This window comes from Leucoraja erinacea, chromosome 5 (assembly GCF_028641065.1).
Source record: "Leucoraja erinacea ecotype New England chromosome 5, Leri_hhj_1, whole genome shotgun sequence".
NCBI lineage: Eukaryota > Metazoa > Chordata > Chondrichthyes > Rajiformes > Rajidae > Leucoraja > Leucoraja erinaceus.
Window position 1 is genome coordinate 68,112,665 of NC_073381.1, and position 22,437 is coordinate 68,135,101.

The window sequence follows — 22,437 nt, forward strand, 5'->3', positions numbered from 1 at the left end:
GGGAGACCTGGTAGAAGTATATGCAATCATGAGAAGCATAGATAGGGTGGACAACGAGAATCTTCAAATACTGGAGAGCATAGGTTTAATACTGGAGAGCATAGGTTTAAGGTGAGAGGTACAAAGTTTATCGGAGATTTGCAGGGCAATTTCATTTACACATAGGTGCTTGGAACGTGTTGCCAGTGCCAGTGCTGCAGGCAGATATGATCGTTGTATCTAAGGGGCTTTCGGATGGGCACATGGATATGCAGTGAATGGAGGGATATGGATTATTCTATAAGCAAAATACAAAGTGCTGGACAAACTAATTGGGTCAGGCAGCATCTGTGGAGGGAATGAATTGGTTATAGTTTGGGTCAAGATCCTTCTTCAGACTCCCTTAATTCAAAGAATCATGGAATCATAGAGTAATACCGCATGGAAATAGAACATGTCCTATCCATAGAAGCATTAATTTGCTTTAGAAGAAATCACTGTAGAAGAATTAATTCTACAACTTCAGACAACCTATTCTCTTTGCCTATATCATTCACCCATCTGCAATATTGGCTCCATACATTGTTTTCTTTTCATGTCGTATTGTTTCACCTTTTTCTTCTCCATCTGTGGAAGATATGCCCAGCCTGACCACTGGATATGTCTTCCTGCTCTGCACTTTGCATTCCTACATGTTTTGTCTTTGTTCTTTTTGTTCTCACTCTCCACCTGCCCCCAAGCTCCCACTGACCAGATAACTTTGGTTACAGATTACTCTCATACTCATCCCGGTTTTACCTGAACAAGAGACACCCCTCCCCTGACCACACCCTCCCTACACCTTAACAAACTTCTTTTGTTTCCTTTCCCAATTCCGACAAAAGGTTTGTCACCTGAAACGTTGGCTATTTCTCTACCCACTTATGCAGCCTTCAAGGCGGAGTACTTTGAGCACTTTCCGTTTTTTTTTTATGTTGCATGAGATTAGGATCATTGTGATGACCCAGATTAAAGAATAGGTCAACTGGGCTTGTATTCACTGGAATTTAGAAGAATGAGAGGGGCATCTTATAGAAACATATTAAATTCTTAAAGGATTGGAGAGGCTAGATGCAAGAAAAATGTCCACGATGTTGGGGGAGTACAAAAGCAGGGGTCACAGTTTAAGAATAAGGGGTAGGTTATTTAAGGCTGAGATGAGGATTTCCTTTTTCACCCCAAAAGTTGTGAATATGTGGAATTCTCTGCCACAGAAGGCGGTGGAGGCCAATTCACTGGATGTTCAAGAGAGAGTTAGATATAGCTCTTAGGGCTAAAGGAATCAAGGGAAAAACCAGGAACGGGGTACTGATTTTAGATGATCAGCCATGGTCATATTGAATAGCAGCACTAGCTTGCAGGGCCAAATGGCCTACTCCTATGAAGACAACTGAGTGAGATGCCCTGACAGGTTGAACTTGCTTCTTGTGATCAGCAAATCAAAGATAAAATTGAGATAAAAAGAATGGTAGCACTTCAGGATCTGCTCTACAGTGTGGTTGATTCTGTTGAGTTTCTATCATCTGGAGTGACAATTCTCCCACTGTTCCTGACTAATCTAATGCATTAGATTTCTGTAGAGGTGCCATAATATCTCGGGTTCACCTTTTAGATTTTGACTGCTTTTGGAATTTTCAATAGATGGAAATAAAATAGCTTCTGCTGCTGACAGGAGAAATTGAAACAAAATTAAGAATGCTAGAACTATCCTTCCCATTACCATCAAGATAATTCACAGGTGGTTAAATGAGAGCTTGTCACAAAGGCATCTTGACAGTAATTCCTTGCTTTTGTTTCTTAATGGACTATCTTCAGAACCTTCTGCACAAGGGAATCAATGGTATGTTTATCCTATTTCACGCCATTGAGTCTTGCTGTGGTTTCTGTGACATTTTAGGAGGCAAACGGATTAGTTGAATATAATTGGAAAAATATGATACCACTCACTATTCACTCACCAATTAATCCATAATCTATTAAAAAAAATTGTTAACATGTTTCATGCATTTTCGTTTAAACAAAAGATCTTTTACTAAACAAATAGCCATCTTCCCAACACTTGATATTGTAAACCCTCAAGGGTTGGCATCATGTCCAAGGTTTTTGCACAGTTAAAATATGGTGATACAGTAGAGATAATAGAGATACAGCACAGAAACAGGCCCTTCAGCTCACCAAGTCCACGCCGACCAGCGATCCCCACACACTAATACTATCCTACACACATTAGGGACAATTTACAATTTTACAAAGCTAATTAGCCTACAAACCTGCATGTCTTTGGAGTGTGGGAGGAAAGTGGAGCTCCTGGAGAAAACTCATGCAATTCACGTGGAGAACATGCAAACTTCATACAGACAGCACCTATAGTCAAGTTCGAACCCAGGTCTCTAGCGCTGTAAGGCAGCAACTCTACTACTGTGCCACTGTGATGCCCAAGTTTTATTTGTGAGCATTTGAGTTCAGAACATTTTATTTCAAACAGATAGATTTTGTTTTAATATTCTTAATGCATCTTGCTGTTCAGATAAAATGAGTTCAGCATGAAATGTATATGCAAATCTAATTTTTTTTTTAAACGTTAAGCATGATACGACAGAAAATTCACTGGCTTACTGAGATTATCAAAACATAATTGACAAAAGAAAGTCAGATCAATTTTGGAGCCAATGAAATAACCAAGGCATGGTCTCCTTTTATTGATTACTTAAAGGGTCAGAATAGTTCAGCACAGGAACCTGACTAGCACTCGGGCTAAAGATTGGATGAAATGCTACACTCTGAAATGTACGAACATATCTCGAACGATGTTTTTTATTTTAATAAATTTTTCCATTCTTCTTTAACTATCTCTTTCCCCCTTTTTTTTTTTTTTTGTTTTTGTTTTTCTTTCCTTTCTTTTCCTCCTTTACTTCATCTATCTCTTTAGTTCTATCTAGTTTAAAAAAATGAAGAAAAAGGCAAAAAGTATTGGAGACAATGTAATAATAACTGACAATATTATCAATTTAAAAATGTAAGACAGTAATGATGTAATAGGTTATGTACCTATCTCCAATAAAAAATATTTTCAAAAAAAAAAAGAAATAACCAAGGCATGGACAATGTGTACTTGGTTATTTTTTGTTTTTCACCCGTTTTCTTTTCTCCCATATTCTGTAGTTGGTCTCCGGTTTCAGGACAATTATACCAGGGGTGCAGTTTCCGCAATCTATCTGTCCAGAGTAATCCATTTAATGTGCCATTATGCACACAGTGACCCAGTGGATCATGCAGCGTCTGTGGAGGCAAAAGATGTAGGTCGACATTTTGGGATGAGATATTCAAGTGTCCTTGTATGTTTCAATCGGCAAAAAGCCCAGCAGGAGTCCTGATTTTATTGAAGAAGGTCATGCCTAACTTCAGCACCAACCCTTGCATAACAGGCTCTGGTCTTCCTTATCATCACTTTTCAGCCTCTGCTTGGGTTGTCAGGGAATCATCCTGAAAGCTCAGAGGGCAAGAAAGATCCATTTCAGATATTCTGAGTGGAAGTGACATATTATTGAACATACCAATAATAGCTTGGAAACCAGGGAAATGCCACATGATATTAAAGTCATGTTGCTTTGCTGCAGGCTAAAATAAATAATTTCTAACAAAAACAATTTAATAAGGGTAGTGAGCACTAAGCAGGATGTGTGACTATTTTTGAAGTATGTTTTAAACTAATCAAAGGGCATTATTATTGTACTCCATAGGAAAAGCTTTTCAGCTTTCTCTTCAATTAACAGTGTTTAATTGTTGCACATTTTGGTTTTATTTGGTACATTTCAGAATGAAGGTATCTGCCAGGGCTGATCAGACAATGCGTGGGTCAGAAAAGAAGACCTCATTTGTGATGCTATTTTTGGGCGAAACAAAGACTTGTATCAGATACATAGATGAAAGGACACTGCTGTGTGTGTTTCACTAAAAGAATCAAAATAATCCGCAGCTTCACTGTAGAATAGCGAAGAAGTTGATAAAGCAGATTGTTTGCTACGGATTCTCTGGGGAGCTGAACTGTTTTATTTCGTACAATTTTCCAAAACTCGGCTGAAACACAACAAAACATCAAGGAATTTCAATGGTGAATTACATCCATCGCAAAACAAAATTTCCATGGTATTCTGCACTTGCTATAAGCGTCACATTGTAAGTCACATCTCATATTCCACCACAGGATGAATAAATGAGCATCTTAAATTCACAGTAATTATACTTAACTGTAAACTTTCAAGGAAGTTCTTAAAATCAAAATTATTTTTGATGAAAGATAAATAATGCATAAGCTTCATACATTTGGATTGTTATGAAAATATTTCAATTGATGAAAAAACGACAGCACTATGTAACCAGTAAATAGTCTGGAACAAAAAAATACTGGAAGATCTCAGCAGTTCATGCACTATCTGTGAATGCAAAACGTCTACATTTTTGGGACGGAAAGGCATGATTTAGTTAGGCATGGTTTTATAATGTCATTTAATCTTAAACTACATTACAAATGGTGCTGGTTTTAAATGATAATCTTACACACAATTTTATAAATTATCCATGAGAAAAACATTATTTTCAGACATTTGAGCCATCAACAATAGCAAACATTTAAAATCAGTAACATTCAGGAAATAATACAGAACTATTGAAGAGAAAAGAGACTGCTTTTGGAAATATCAAAAGAAGCTTTATTAAAATAAAGCATTCTGACAAGTAGGGAAAGATTTTTGAATTACTTACTTGAACTTACTTACTTGACAGCAGGAATGGAATACCGATTCTGTATGATCAGCCATGATCATATTGAATGGTGGTGCTGGCTTGAAGGGCTGAATAGCCTACTGCACCTATTTTCTATGTTTCTATAACTCAAAACATAAAAGTTTACCCAAGGGTAGCACTGGAGGAATGGGTAGGGCAGCACAGTGGTGCAACAGCAGTGTTCCTGTCTTACAGTGCCAAAGACCCGGGTTTGATCCTAACTACGGGTGCTGTCTGTACCGCGTTTGTATGTTCTACCTGTGACTGCGAGGGTTTTCTCTGGGTGCTTCGGTTTCCTCCCACACTCCAAACCCATACAAGTTTGTAGGTTAATTGACTTTGGTAAAAAATATTATAAATTGGGCCTAGTGTGTATGATAGTGCTAGTGTATGGAGTGATCACTAGTCAGCATGGTCTCTGTGGGCCGAAGGGCCTGTTTCCGCTCTGTATCTCTGACACAGCTGCCTCGCAATTCCAAAGAGCTGAGTTCAAATTTGATTTTGGGTGCAGTCCGTGTGGAATTTGCACATACTCTCTGTGATTGTATGGGTTTCCCTGGATGCTCTGGTTTCCTTCCACAGCCCAAAGGCTTGTTGCCTGATCTGTTAACTGATCTATAGAGTCAGTGGGTGATTAGAATTAAGGGTGGGAGTAAATGGAACTGTGAGAGAGAATGGGGTGTGAGGAACTAAACTGTGGGAGTGGGATTGATGGAAATGGTCAGAGAACCAGTACATACATGATGGGTTGAATGGCCCCCCTGCTGTGAAGTAAAGAGGTATGAACATGAACATATAACATGAAGAGGCCAATAAATTATTGGATCTGTTTCTTATGCTTCATGTTGACAGTGTGAATTCACAACCCTGGCAAATGGACCAGGCAAAGACAGGAAATCAGGGCAGCTTGGCAAAGGCAGCAATCCTGTGGTGGAAAGGAAACAATTTTCTCCCTCTGACGGATTTGTCTTTTTCTTAAACGCACCACGTTTGGTTGATGCCTGTCTAAGGAAGATCTTTGAAGTCCTAACTTTAGATCAATCAATCATGAGCTAAATTCCATGGCTACCGACTTATTTTATTCCATGAGTAGTTTGAAGATAGGAATGGGAAAATCCAAGGAAATAATGTAGGGAGCAAAAAGACATGGTACTGCTGGCCAATCTGTTGAAAATGGAGGAATGCCAAAACATGGAAAGTAGGAACAAAGGAAAAGAGGCCTTTGCCAAAATGACGAGGAAACATGCCAGAAAGGGAGCAACTGGCCTTGTACTGCAGTACTGATCCCCAACTTAGTAAAGCAGAATGTGGTATGATCAGGAAAGGTGGAGCAAACAGCCTGCACATCACAGGGAATATATAATGCTGAGGGGAAATTGTGAATGGGTTTAGATTCCTGGAACTGACATTAATGCTTATAAGGCCATAAGGAATAGGAGTAGAATTAGGCCATTCAGCCCATCAAGTCTACTCTGCCATTCAATCATGGCTGATCTGTCTCACCCTCCTAACCCCATTCTCCTGCCTTCTCCCCATAACCTCTGACACCTGTACTAATCAAGAATCTATCTATTTCTGCCTTAAGAATATCCACTGACTTGGCCTCCACAACCTTCTATGGCAATGAATCCCACAGAATCACCACCCTCTGACTAAAGAAATTGAATCTCATCTCATTCTTAAAAGAACAAAGAATTATGAGGCTCATTAATGGCCTAGATCCGAGGTTGACTTATTATGTAACCATCTGGCATAAAATATAGTCAGTGCATTTAAAAATTCTGGTGTGCCCTAAATCTCTTTTATTAATTATCGTCATCAGACTTTAAAGAACACCAGCCAGAATATTGGTTTAATGGAGTTCCAAGTACCGGGTTATGTCAGATTAAAAATAAGTCAAACACAAAATAAACTCTGAAGAAGGGTTTCGGCCCGAAACATTGCCTATTTCCTTCGCTCCATAGATGCTGCTGCACCCGCTGAGTTTCTCCAGCTTTTTTGTGTAACCTTCGATTCTCCAGCATCTGCAGTTCCTTCTTAAACAAAATAAACTTTCATCTATGCAACATATTTCATAACCTCAGGATCTACCAAAGCTCCTCTCATCCAACAAAGTGCTTCTGAAGCGATATATTAGGGGATGCCAATTTGCACAGATACAAGGTCCCTTAAAAGTGAATGAATAGATAATTGGCTTTTAGTAACAATGGCTAAGGGTAGGCAGGGAATGGAGGGATATAGTCCATGTGCAAGCAAATGTTCTGTTTAGATTGACATCATGGTCAGCACAGACAAAGTGGGCTGAAGGGCCTGTTTTCATGTCGTACAGTTCCATTTTCTAATGCCGCAGGAACAATTTAGCTGAAGATGGATTTCCTACATTTGTGATAGTTCGCAGTGTGATGAGGGAACCAAATTTGAATACAAAAGCGGAGAACACAGAGTTGCAACCTTACAGCGCCAGAGACCCTGGTTCAATTCTTACCATGGCCGCTGTCTGTACGGAGTTTTTACGTTCACCCCATGACCTGTATGGGTTTCCTCCCACACTCCAAAGACGTACAGGTTTGTAGGCTCATTAGCTTGGTAAAAATTGTAAAGTGCCCCTAGTATGTGTAGGATAGTGTTAGTGTGCGGGGATTGCTGGTTGGCGCGGACTCGGTGGGTTGAAGGTCCTGATTCGGTACTGTATCTCTAAATTCTAAACTCTAAATACCATGATTTTTAGGCAGCATGAGTCAAATCCAGGTCAATGACGTTTCACCGAACTGCTAATACTTACAGTATGTGGCACGTTGGTGGTGCGGCATTTGGTGCTTTGGCCTCATGCTACAGGGACCCTGGTTCAGTGCTGATCTTGAGTGTTATCTGTGTGAAGTTTCAATATTCTCTTGAGGTTCCCTTGGATATTCCAATTTCCTTCAACTTCCAAAGATGTTAATTGGCCACTGTGAGTTTCCTCGGTGTAGATAATAGGCAGAAGATCCAACAGGTGAGTAGATGGGTACAAAGGAGTGAAAAAGTTGCAAGGCTTCAGTATGGAGGGGGGTGGGACAGGCTGGAGTGTTCTTCTGGGTGTTAGAATGGACCAGATATGATAAATTATCTTTTTCTGTGCTACAATAACTGGCCTATTTCTGGCACTTTTCTTCCTATCCTGGGTCTCTCTATCTCAAATTCAGTAGAGAAACTATCCAGCGATATCCACTATAAATATTTCAGACTCACATATCTACCTCAACTACACCTCCTTCCAACCTGAACAAATTCAGCACATCTCCAATGGCTCTTACCAACTTCTATAGATGCACCATATGACACATCACATGTGGATGCATCACAGACTGGTTTGACTAAAAACAGCCTCTCCCAATCGATTCCATCTTTATTTCATGCTGCCTCGGGACAGCAGCCAACATAATCAAGGACCAGTCACATCCCCGTCATTCACTCTTTTCTCCTTGTTTGCGCCACTGGATGTTCTCATGGATGGTATGGTATAATATGCCCAGGTAGCACGCAAATTAAAGATTTTCACTGCATCTCCGGACAAGTGACATTAATGAACATCACCAATACTCTGCCTTCTGTAAGGTATGCCATTGACCTTCTCTTAGTTTCTCCATCTCCACCTACTCTCAAGATGAGACTTTCCACTTCTTGGGCCTCTGAAATGTCTCTGCTGTGATTGATGGAAGCTCTCACATACATTTCCTCAATTTCCAACACCTGCTCTCATTCACTCCCCGCTCCCCATTATGGAGATAGAACTCTTCTGGCACTCACCTTTCACCCAAATAACTTGCGTGCCCAGCACATCAGGATCTCACCATCACCACCACATATTTCTGCTTTCAGGGACCACTCTATCTGTGGCTCCATGGTCTGATCTTCCTTTCAAATCCAACCGTACTCAACCTTCGGTAGCCCCCTCTACATTGACGAAACCAAGCATTAACCAGGTGGCCATTTTGCAGAGCACTTGCACTTGGTTATCTTGTGTTTCTGGTCGCATAGGATGACCATTGTCATTTCTGCTCTCTTTCCCATTCCCACAGCCAGCTACAGAGATACAGCATGGAAACAGGCCCTTCGGCTCACTGAGTCCATGCCGACAAGCGATTACCCCGTACACTAGCACTATCCTACACACGAGAGACAATTTACTATTTTAACCAAAGCCAATTAACCTACAAACCTGGAGTGTGGGAGACAACCGGAGCACCCGGAGAAAACTCGCATAGTCACAGGGAGAACATACAAACTTCATACAGGCAGCACCTATAGTCAGATCAAACCCATGTCTCAGGTGCTGTAAGGCAGCTACTCTACCACAGCCTCTGAGCTGTCTGCCCTCGGCCTTCGCTACAGCCTCTGTGAGGCCAAACACAAACTAGAACAACAACACCTCCTATTCCACTCAGGTATCCCATAGCCAAATGGCATGAACAGTCAATTTTTCAATTTCAGGTACAGGTGCACAACCTTTTATCCGAAGATCCAAATAACAAAAAGCTCCGAATAGCGGACATTTTTTTCAGTCCTTGAAGAAAGGTCCTTGAAGACGTTCACCGGGAGCGGCCCGCAGAGGTGACAGCGGAACCTCCGGTCGGTCCTCGAAGAAAGGGGAACTAAATCCCCATTCATAAAAGAGGTGAGGGTATATTGCGCGGGACGGTTAATAATTGACAATCTGCTGCTGCCTGCCCGCTGAGTTAAAAAGTTCCCACGGTAGACTCACGATACACAGTGTATCGCGAGTCTTGTGTGGGAACGTTTTAACGGGCAGGCAGTAGCAGATTGTCGCTCCCTTCAGTTTCACCCCACCTACACCCCTCTGCTTCCCGGCCATGTGTGTGACCCCTTCCCTCCCCTCTACAGTTCCCCGCCCATTGCACCGGCGCGGGGGCTTTGCACTGTCTTCGCGTCGGCGATGCCAGCCAGCAGGTCAGTACCAATCACCGGAGACGTCAGGACCAACGGGACACCGACCCCCAGCCCCGTTCCAACTCCAGAGGAACACGCTTCCCGTAGGGTCAGAAGCTGATGGTGTGCAAGGTACGTCTTGTTCTTGGGGTTGCAGATGAGGGGGCGCAGCACGGGCTGTGACGTCTCCTCCGGCCACCCCCCTGTACAGGAGCTGAGACTGGGAACTGTACCGCCCTTGCAAGTGAGCAGGAGAGTGGGGTTGTTTGCAGTTGCAGAGGGAGGGGGCAAGGGCGGTACAGTTCACAGTCTCAGCTCCTGTCCAGGGGGGTGGCCGGAGACATCAGGACCAACGGGACACCGACTGCAAGCATGGAGATCCCGGAGACTGACAGCCAGCAGCAACTCTAGCCCAGCCTCGTTCCAACTCCAGAGGAACCCGGGTTGTGGATGAGGGGGCGCAGCTCGGGCTGTGGGCGAACTGCCACTTGTCGCTGTAGCGGCCCATCGGGGAGTGGGTTCCTGTTGGTCCTGACGTCTCCGGCCACCCCCCCTGGACAGGAGCTGAGACTGGGAGCTGTACCGCCCTTGCCCCCTCCCTCTGCAACTGCAAACAACCCCACTCTCCTGCTCACCTGCAAGGGCGGTACAGTTCCCAGTCTCAGCTCCTGTACAGGGGGGTGGCCGAAGACGTCAGGACCATCAGAAGCCGCTCCCCGATGGGCCGCTACGGCGACAAGTGGCAGTTTGCCCACAGCCCGAGCTGCGCCCCCTCATCGGGACACCGACCCCCAGGCCCACTGCAAGCACGGAGATCCCAGATCAGCAACTCCAGCCCAGCCCCGCTCCAACTCCAGAGGAACACGCTCCCCGTAGGGGCAGAAGCTGATGGTGTGCAAGGTACGTCTTGTTCTTGGGGTGGCGCAGCTCGGGCTTGTCGCCGTAGCGGCCCATCGGGGAGCGGATTCCTCTGGAGTTGGAGGGACAGGGAGACACAGCGGCTTTTGAGAATGGTGGGCAATCACTTGCAAAGTTCTGCCCACACAGTCAGTACACCTCTCCTATACTTGTCTCCCGCACTGAGATTATCTCACAGAGAATGATCCCAGCCTAACCCTCCCTATTCTCTCCTATTCTGCAAGAAAAAACTACATTGAAGACTCAAACTCGCGATCGAGTAACTGCCGGGATCGAGGCGCAAATTCGCGACCTTGCGGATATGAGCCGAGCACTCTACCACTGAGCCAACCGTTAAAATCTACGCTAAAAATCTTCCAATCTGAAAGCCGAAAAATTCCGAATTACGAAAAGTGTCTGGTCCCAAGGCATTCAGATAAAAGGTTGTGCACCTGTACTTACATTCCCCCTGGGGTTCCTTTCCCGGGAATCGTAGATGGCACAGTGGTGGTACACAAGAGGCGCCACATTTTTTGTGTTATCTTGAACCCTTGAAGTTCAGTTGTTAAAAATGCAGTGTCTTAACTTGGCCATAAAGGCCTGTTGTCCTGGCATTGGCACTGGTTTAGAGTTGCAGTGGTCGGCCTGGCCAGGTGATGTTGTCGATATCCTCCAGCGCTGCTCCACCATTCCGTGCCGCTACTGACCGCATGTGATCCGCACACTCGACCTCTTGGAGCAGTGCCCGATCCAATCAAGCCCCAGCCTGCTGCTGGGCCTCCAGCGGTCCATTCCATCAGCACCTGGATCCTGAACATTGACCCATGAATGCAGAGATAAATCCAGGAACTTCCTTCCAAACTGCAGGTGAAGCTTCTTAAGGTAAATGAGCGTGCTTCCCTATCCCTGCTAATATATTTCAAAATACATCACTATTTATACTTATATAAAGCCCTGAGTTTAAATAGCATCGCTGAAGTATCTTCAGGGTTATGCTTTCTGTGCCGAGGTGTGCATGTGGGAATTAATTCCAAAATGTTATAATGAGCTGGCACCATGAGGTTAGACAATTCTCTTCATTGTGACATTTAGTTAATCCCATAATTGGGATTCTAGCATTTAAGGGATGCAGACTACAAAGCAGCATGACTAGTTTACAACTGCACAAATTAATAACTTTAGTTTATAATTAGCTGTAATTTCTCCTTCTTTCCAATTATCCTTACTGCACCTCTTCATCTGTTGCAATTATCTTTAGGAAAACATGTTGTTCATAAATTAGTATTACTGTAGCATTGGCACAGACCTTGAGGCATCTTCCTGGTTGTTCTTAGAGGTGCCACTCCACCAACTAATTCCCTATGCTTGAATCTAAACTCAAAGAGATGTCTAACACAACAAAAATCAATTTACTTGAGTGTCTTTTACCAACATTTTCAATTTTTTACGTTATTTTAAAGATTGGGATGCACCACATAATGGTTTGGGAATAGCTCCATCCAAGACTAAAATAAACTGTAGAGAGTTGTGGATCTAGCCCAGATCATCACGCAAACCAAACTCCCTTCCATTGACTCCATCTACACTTCAGCCTGCTTCGGCAAGGCCACCAGCACAATCAAGGACTAGTCTTTTCTCCTCTCTCTCATTTGGCAAATGATATTGAGGTTTGAAAACGCATAGTTCCATATTCAGGGATAGTTTCTTCCCAGCTGTTATCAGGCAACTGAACGGTCCTCTCATCAGCTACAGTGCAGTCCTAACCCTTTGGAGGCATTTGGAACTAACTTTAATCATTTAATCGGACTTTATACAACTTTTTCTTGTATTAAATATTGTACCCTTTATCCTTTAGTTGTATAGTGTGCATGGCTTGTTTGTAATAATGTATAATTTTTTCTTTGACTGGATAGCATGCAATAGCTTTTCACTGTATCTCAGTACATCAGACAATTATAAACTGAACTAAACTAGATAGACACAAAATACCAGAGTAACACAGGGTGTCAAACAGCATTCCTGGAGAAAATAGATAGGTGACGCTTTAGGTCGGGATCCTTCTTCAGGCTGATTTAGGTGGGAGCAGGAAGAAAAACGAGGAAAGAGGAGGGGGGCAGCCAAATAACAGCCAGCAGCAGATGACCTCAGATGAGGGGGGTTCACTGATCGGCAATTCGTTGGATAGATTATATGGTCGGCCAAGGGGCCACCTTCTATGCTGTAGCTCTATGAAACTCTACGTCAGTGCAGATGATGAAAATTTGAAATAAAAAGTACATTTCAAATATATTCAGCAAAGCAAAGTACATCAATATGTATACTTCTATCAAAACACTGTTTTATATATCATCAGGGTTATGCTTTTGCTGTGCTGAGGTTACAATGAGCTGACCCCACGACGTTAAGCACATTCTCTTCATCATGATATTAGGTTAGTCCCATTATAGGGATTCTATGAATTTCTGAATGCAAACTGTAATGCAGCATGACTGCTTTGCAACCGCACGAGTAAATAGTGTTAGTTTAGAATTAGCTGTAATTTCTCCTTTTTTCTAATTAACCTTACCACTTATCAGGGAACCCTCTCGCCTGAGGTCATCTATTGCCGGCCATGATTTGTCGGACATCCTCCTGTTTCCCAGTTTTTTTTCCCTCACACTCCCGTGCAATCGGTCTGTAGAAGTGTCCCGACCTGAAACGTCACCTATCCATTTTCCCCAGTGATGTTGCCTGACCGCGGAGTTATTCCAGCATTTTATGTCTATCTTTGGTATGAACCAGCATTTGCAGTTCATCGTTATTACATTTGCATTATTTTCTTGTGTGGAATTTAAAAATGTTGAGTAAATAGGCTCCTTAAATTCACTATAATGCGCAAGCTCAGTTTCAATATGCCCAGTTTCACTACCACCAATATTCCTATCATCCTGGTGCCAAATAAAAACAAGGTAGCGTATTTTAATGAGCACCGTCCAATGGCTCTGACATCCACCATCATGAAGTGCTTCAAAAAGCTGGTCATGGCATACATTAACTCCAACCTCCCAATTAGCCTCGATCCACTACAGTTCGCCTCCTGTTGGAACAGGTCTACAACAGATGACATCTCCCTGGCCCCACATTAATCTCTGGTATATCTTATTTACAAGGACACCTACGTCAGCCTCCTATTTATTGATTACTAGACTAAGTGGGTCTGTCACCCGGGAGGCCTGATCCCCCAATGCAACCCATCCCCCAACGCAATATTCCACCACTCAAGCATAGCCCCCAACTGCGCAGGCACAGCTCATTTCCCCTCATCCCCAGCACTCCCTCCCCCTCCTCTTCGCCCTCCTTCTTTCCCCACTCCTCCTCCCCTCCCCAATCCTTCCCTCACCTCTCCCTCCCTCTCCTTTCCCCTACCCTCAGTCACTCCCTCCCTCCATAACTCCTCTTCCCTCCCTACCCCCTCCTATCCCCCACTCCTCACCTTCCCCTATTCCCCCCACTGCCCTCCTCGCCCTCTATTCCCCACTCCCTACCTCCCCCACTGCCCTCTCTTCTCCCTCTGTTCCCCCTCCTTCCCCACTCCTCACCTCCCTCATTTTCCCACTCTCGCTCCATACCCCTTCCTCTCCTTCAATCCCAACACTCTCCCTCCTCACCTCCCCAGGATCTTTCCCCTCTCCTCCTCTCCTCCCCCAATCCCTCCCTCCCTCTCCTTTCCCCTACACACAGTCTCTCCTTCCCTCCCTTCCTCCATCCATAAAAAGCAGCATCTGCAGCTCGTTAACTTTTACAATATACTGCCAATCAGAACAAAACTTGCTGCACTGGCAGCACAAGAGAACAGTGAGTAACCTGGCGTAAAATTGTAGCGCTATCATGTACCATTTTTGCACAAATTGAAAAAACCCGCAAAGCAGAAGAGCGCAAGATCAGAGTTTTAAGATAGATAGATAGATAGATAGATAGATAGATAGATAGATAGATAGATAGATAGATAGATAGATAGATAGATAGATAGATAGATAGATAGATAGATAGATAGATAGATAGATAGATAGATAGATAGATAGATAGATAGATAGATAGATAGATAGATAGATAGATAGATAGATTCTGCCTTCAACACCACTATCCCAACCATACTCATCTCCAAACTCCTAGAATGAGGAATCAGCACCCCCTTCTGAAATCGGATCCTCAACTTCCTGACCCACAGATCGCCATCAGAGAAGGTAGGTGACAAAACATGCTCCACAATAATTCTCAGCACCGTTGACAAACAAGGATGTGTTCTCAGTTCCTTACTATGCTCCCTGTATATTCACAACTGTGCAGTTAAATTCTGCTCTAACTCCATTTACAGGTTTGCAGTTAACATCACCATAGTGGGTCCGATCTCGAACAATGACGAGATGGAACAGAAGAAGGAGACACCAAGTTGAGTAACATGGTTTCAAGCCAACAATCTCTCCCTCAATGCCAGCAAGACTTCTACTGACTTTTTCAGGAAACAAGGTGGTGTAATGCCCCAATCAGCATCAAAGGTGCCAAACTGAAGATGGTTGAGAGCATCAAGTTCCTAGACGTAAATATCACCAACAATTTGGTCTTAACCACACTGAAGCTGCAGCCAAGAAAGACCACCAATGTCTCTACTTCTTTAAAATATGAAGGTTTGACATGTCTCCAATTACCCAAAGATGAGATGACTTAGCTTCTAAGACTAGAGGACGTAGCTTTAACGTTAGAGGGGCAAAGTTCAAAGGAGATGCGAGGAACAAGGTTTTTTGCTCAGAGGTTAGTGGGTGCCTGGAACGCATTGCAAGGAGTAGTGGTGAAGGCAGATATAAAAGTGGCGTTTAAGGGGCTTTTAGATGGGCACATGGACTTGCAGAAAATGGAGCAATATGGATCATATGCAAGCAGATAAGATCAGTTTGACTTTGCATCATGTTTAGCACAAACATAGTAAGCAGAAGGGCCTGTTCTGTGCTATACTGTTCTATATTCTATGCTCTATGATTCTTACCAACTTCTACATATGCACCATAAAATCATCTTGTTGAGATGCATGAAAGCTTGATTTGGCAACAGCTCTGCCCAAGACCATAAGAAATTGTAGGGAGTTGTGGATGTAGCCTAGTTAATCACATAAATCAGCTTATCCTTATCTGCACTTCATCTTCATGATGCCTCGAGAAAGCACACAACTTAGTCAAGGACCATTTGCACCCCAGTTATTCGCTCTTCCCCCCTCTCCAATCAAGCAAAAGATACCAATGCTTGAAAGCATGTTCACCAGATTCTGAAACAGCCTTTTCCCCACTATTATCAGACTATTGACCAGTCCACTCTTACGCTAAGGGTGAAGTCCCAATCTCACAACCTACCTCATTGCAGCCTTTGCGATTTTATTCTATCTACCCTTTCTCTGTAACTGTAATCCAATATTCTGCTCTTGTATTTTTGCACTGCCCGTTATTCTTGTGCGTGGCTTGATTGTACTCATGTACAGTATGATTTGACTGGATAGACTGCAAACCAACTTTTTCAGTATCTCAGTGCATGCAACAATAATGAATCCATACCAATTTGAGTTTTCATTGATAACCAGGGACCTTTCCAGACCAAAGGGGATATGCTTCAATTATCTGCCAGTAAAAAAAGTGCATCTTGAGCATATTATGTTCATGGAATCAGAAACGAATGAAGTTCTTATTCAACATGCATGAAATAATTTTGTTAGTGCAATGCTAAAGAGGTCAGCGTATACATCAAAGGTAGCTGGGGTGGAGGTGGGTTGTTGGTGCCCATCAGTGTTGCTTAATTGTATTCCAGTAAGCATAATTTAATTCCTTGTTAAGAAAACTGCCCCTCAATTGGGGGTTGAAACCTGCAGCCAGATCTCTACAACCCAGGTCTAATCAGCATACCTTCTATCCATATGCTCAGGATATGCCCATATGCCCATATGCACTACAAGTTACATAAAGTCCAAGTTTAGTTTAGTTTAGATGCAGCACGTAAACAGACCCTTTGGCCCACCGAGTCCATGCCGACCAGCGATCCCTGCACATTAACACTTATCCTAATCAGACTAGGGACAATTTACATTCATACCATGCCAATCAACCTACACACCTGTATGTCTTTGGAGCGTGGAAGGAAACCGAAGATCTTGGAAGAAACCCACGTGGTCATGGGGAGACGTACAAACTCCGTACAGACAGCACCCATTTTTCATCAACCTTTCATCTTTCATCATTGTCTTTCATGGGGTGGGAGATTGCAACCTTCACATGGTCCACCCTGTTTCAACAAATGCAATCGACCTGGTGTGCACAATCAAATAAGATCAAATAGAACATGTTGTCCTAAAACTTTAGGCTGTGCATGCCATAGGCAAGAAGAACAAGATTGTCTTTCGTCAAGTACATCAAACACTGTCGTTTACAATCCACTACAGATTTTGCAACAGAAGGCTGAAATCTGTTATATCTGGATCATGATCTGGTTTCCAGCTGTGATGATGGACTTCTGCTGAAATTATTGTTGCATTTTGCCAGAATAGCAGCAGATTTTTGCCCATAGTAGATTTATGGACATTTTTCATGTGAATTGTAAATGTTGTTAGGATTATCCTCAGTAGTTCCAACTTTTCTTTTGACTTCAACTGTGACTAAAGTTTGTTCACATAATCAGTGACTAATGTAGGATTTGTCCAAACTGCATACATGGATTACTTTTTTTAATCCAATTGCAATGGCTTTACATCCATCGGAAGGGATTGCATCACAACTACACATCATCATACCCAAAGCACAACATTCTTTATTACTTTGGACTTACAGGATAAGTATTTACATTGTTTATTTGAGTTTACTGAATGTGGTTCTACACACTGTGAACTGCAAGCAAAATATACTGAGCTATACTGTGCGAAATATCTACACTACTTTATATTTAATTGTATAACTAAAATGAAACCCAGGAATGAAAATGGCCTAAATTGATGAGAGTCGGCTAAAAAAATATTTATTTTTAGGCTTAGTACACTGTAGTTGCTTTTGCAAAATGTACAAAGATTTGAACATTTTCTGTGAAATACAAAGCAAGCAGAAAGAAAGAAAACTTGCTAAACATGCTTTTTTGCAACAATTGTTGATAGCCATGGGTTTTCTCTTCATATTTTATTTTTTTTTAAACTGAGGGAAAAAAATAACTACCTATGAATTACACCTCGTATGTGAGGTTATTTTGACACAATTTTAATTTTGTTGCATGTTGGAGTGGTTTTATTAAGCAAATGTATCACAGAAGTAGCTGACTACTGCATGCCCATCAGTGTTTAGTACACTTTCCTACATGTTCCCAATCAGTGCTTTAAAAAAACGTTTTTTTTTCCTTAATGAAGGTTGACTAGACCACAAACAGAAGATACTGGAAATAATCAGCAGGTCATCTAGCCTTTGTGGTGAAAGAAGCAAGTTGATTTTTCAAGTCAAAGGCATTTTCAATAGAAGAGGAAGGGATGCAACAAAGGGAATTTCTGTGATAAGATGTCGAGAGACCAAAAAAATATATATTTCTAGATCAGAGTAAAATACAAATCTAAATTAATGGACTTAGGTGGGCAGTTGGAGGACATAAGAAGAACTTTTATACCCAGATATCTGGAATCTGAACACTGCAATTGGCTTTAGAGGTGGTAGGCACAGATGATTTCAGACCAAGTGCTAGTAAATGGGGTTTGAATCCTACTTGACAGTCAGCATAGGAATGGTTGGCCAAGTGGCCTGTTTCTATGCTGTGACTCGATGAAACTCTACATCAGTATAGATTATGTTAATTCGAAATAAAAAGAGAATGTCAAATATATTCAGCAAATCAAAATAAATCAATATGTATGCTTATATAATACACTGAGTTTAAATAGCACCACTGGAGTATCTTCAGGGGTATATTTTCTGTGCTGCGGTCGGCATGTGAGAAGTAAATCCGAAATGTCGTAATGAGTTGACATCAGAACGTTAAGCAATTCTCTTTGTTGTAACATTTGGTTATTCCCTTAATTGGAATTCTAAGACTTTAGAAATTCAAACTGCAATGCAGCATGACTGCTTTACCACTGCAGGAATAAATAGTTTTAGTTTATAATTAGCTATAACATCGTTTTTTTTCCAATTATCCTTACTGCATCTTTTTATCTGTTGCAATTGTCTTTAGAAAAAATTGTTGTTCATAAACTAGTATTACTGTAGCATTGGCACAGACCTTGAGGATCCTTCCTGCTTGACCATCTGTTCTTAAAGGTGCCACTCCACCAACTAATTCCGTATGTATGAATGTAAAGTCATATGAATGTATGAATGAATGAATGTGATGTCCAACACAACAGAAATCAATTTAGTTGAGTGTCTTTTACCAACATTTCCAAATATTGACATTATTTTAAAGATAGACAGAAAATGCTGGAGTAACTTAGAGCAAGGGTTCCCAATCTGGGGTAAATTTGTTGAATCTCGATTTGTTCATATTTGTTCTCATTGACTGACTGTGCTTGGTTCTGGGATACTGTTATCTGTTCATCATTAGTTGTTGATAAGTAAGTGAGATAACATTGTTATGTGCTACTAAACTAAGTGGGACCCGTTGGGTTCCTGTCACACAGGAGGCTTGGTCCCCAACGCAATGTTCCACCACTCACCCATAGCCCCCAACTGCGCAGGCGCAGCTCATTTCCCCTCATCCCTAGCACTCTCTCCCCCTCCTCTTCACCTTCCCTCTTCTTTCCCCTCTTCTCCTCCCCAACAGCGTCCCTCTGCTCCAGTAAAGGTACAGGAAGGGCGGACCATCCCGCGGTGTGACAGGAGAAGAGAACAATCTGCGCGACGCTGACTCGCAGCAGAGGAGATCGATCAAGCACACGCTTTTTTAATGATTTTTAAACCTCGCTAACATTTACATCATACCGCCGATAAGAACGAAACTTGGTGAGCACAAGATCAGAGTTTTAGGATAGATAGATAGATAGATAGATAGATAGATAGATAGATAGATAGATAGATAGATAGATAGATAGATAGATAGATAGATAGAAGTCGCCAGGGGTAAACAGGATGAAAAAGGTTGGAAACCCCTGACTTAGAGGGTCAGACAGTATCTCTGGAGAAAATGGATAGTTGACATTTCAGGTTGGGACCTTTCTTCAGACTGCAGGAGGGAGTGGGAAAAATTAAACTGGGAGAGAAGTGGAGGCCGGACAAATCTCCTCAGGTGAAGGGGTTTCCCTGAGAGGCAGATTGGTGGTTTGATATAAGGTCGATCAAGTAGCCTGCTTCTGTACTGTGACTATGAAACACTACGTCAGTATAGATGATGCAAATTTGAAATAAAAAGATAACGCCAAATATATCCAGCAAATCAGGCAACATCTGTATAGAGAGAAAGGGAGACTTATTGTTACGTGTTGATGCACTGTCAAGTGACCTGGCATATGTGATGTTGTTCCTCAAGCTTACATTGAGTTTCATTGGTACAGTGTGAGTGGCCAAAAATAGAAAGGTCAGAGTTAAAATGGTACATTTAAAAAAACAGGCAGCTGGAAGTTCAGAACCACCTCCATGGATTGTACAGAAATCTTAGCAAAGCAGTCATCCAATCTGCATTTGATTGTCCAACTTCGAGAAGACTACATTGTAAGTGCCATATACTACAATTAAATCTTCACTTTGTCTGGCATGTTAACTCCTTTTCACTCTTCAAATGCAGTCTTATCAGCAAAATGCTTCTGAATCTTTGTGTTTTTATTTCAAATTTCCAGCATAACGCTATCCAAAAGGTATCCTGAAGATGCTTTGTTATGTGCAGAACCAGCAGATGCTTGGAGCATACCATGCTGGTGGAACTATATGTGGCATCAACTCCTGCCCCTCCCACGATAAGGTACAAAGCTTTCTTCATGGATCTGCTATAAATGAGCCATAACATTTAGTAAAATATTTATCTTTCATTTATTTTTATCCATTTTAGGCATTTATCAGCTGGCACGGTGGCACAGTGGCGCACCTGAGGAGTTGCTGCCTTACAGCACCAGAGACCCGGGTTCGATCCTGACTATGTGCTCTCTATATGGAATTTGTACGTTCTCTCCGTGACCACGTGGGTGTTCCCCGGGTGTTCCGGTTTCCCCCCACACTCTAAAAACATACAGGTTTGTAGGTTAATTGGCTTTGGTAAAAGTTGTAATTTGTCCCTAGTGAGTAGGCTAGCGCTAGTGTATGGGGATGGGTGGTTGGTGCGGACTTGGTGGGCCGATGGCCAGGTTTCTGCACTGCATCTCTGAACTAAAAACTAAACAAATCAACTCTGGTCTCCTCTTCCTTGCTGTGTAGATTTTGTTGGTGGAAGGACAAAGATTGGGTTCTCCTTGATCTTTCCATAACTGGTTGATTAATGGTGGCTCGAAACATTAACCTTCTAAGAACTATTGAGACTGAGAATAGAAATGTTTTTCATAGGAATAGGTCTTACTTTGTGTAGTTATGTTGGAAGGTAGCCACTTCAGCCGCAGGCACTGTATCAACTTTCACAGAGGTCACAAGGAACTCTCATGCTATTTTAATGCTGCCTGAAGCGTTTGGCGTCACCGTTCATTACATTTATACCAGGGCAGCCGTAGAAACTCCCATGTTTTCTATGAGAACAGGCAAAATTAGAACCAAAAAAAATGGAATACACGTTAATTACATGTTTCATGCATGTATTTTGTGTTTTGTGTATTTTGTGTTTTTATGGCTGGTGGTAGATCAATTTCCCTCCTGGGATAAATAAAGTTCTATCATATCGTATCATATTGTATGTTACCATATAACCATATAACAATTACAGCACGGAAACAGGCCATCTCGACCCTTCTAGTCCGTGCCAAACACGTATTCTCCCCTAGTCCCATATACCTGCGCTCAGACCATAACCCTCCATTCCCTTCCCGTCCATATAACTATCCAATTTATTTTAAATGATAAAAACAAACCTGCCTCCACCACCTTCACTGGAAGCTCATTCCACACAGCTACCACTCTCTGAGTAAAGAAGTTCCACCTCATGTTACCCCTAAACTTCTGTCCCTTAATTCTCAAGTCATGTCCCCTTGTTTGAATCTTCCCTACTCTCAGTGGGAAAAGCTTATCCACGTCAACTCTGTCTATCCCTCTCATCATTTTAAATACCTCTATCAAGTCCCCCCTTAACCTTCTGCACTCCAAAGAATAAAGCCCTAACTTGTTCAACCTTTCTCTGTAACTTAGTTGCTGAAACCCAGGCAACATTCTAGTAAATCTCCTCTGTACTCTCTCTATTTTGTTGACATCCTTCCTATAATTAGGCGACCAAAATTGTGTACCATACTCCAGGATTGGCCTCACCAATGCCTTGTACAATTTTAACATTACATCCCAACTTCTATACTCAATGCTCTGATTTATAAAGGCCAGCACACCAAAAGCTTTCTTTACCACCCTATCTACATGAGATTCCACTTTCAAGGAACTGTGCACAGTTATTCCCCGATCCCTCTGTTCACCTGCATTCTTCAATTCCCTGCCATTTACCATGTACGTCCTATTTTGATTTGTCCTGCCAAGATGTAGCACCTCACATTTATCAGCATTAAACTCCTTCTGCCATCTTTCAGCCCACTCTTCCAACTGGCATAAATCTCTCTGTAGACTTTGAAAATCTATTTCATTATCCACAACCCCACCTATCTTAGTATCATCTGCATACTTACTAATCCAATTTACCACACCATCATCCAGATCA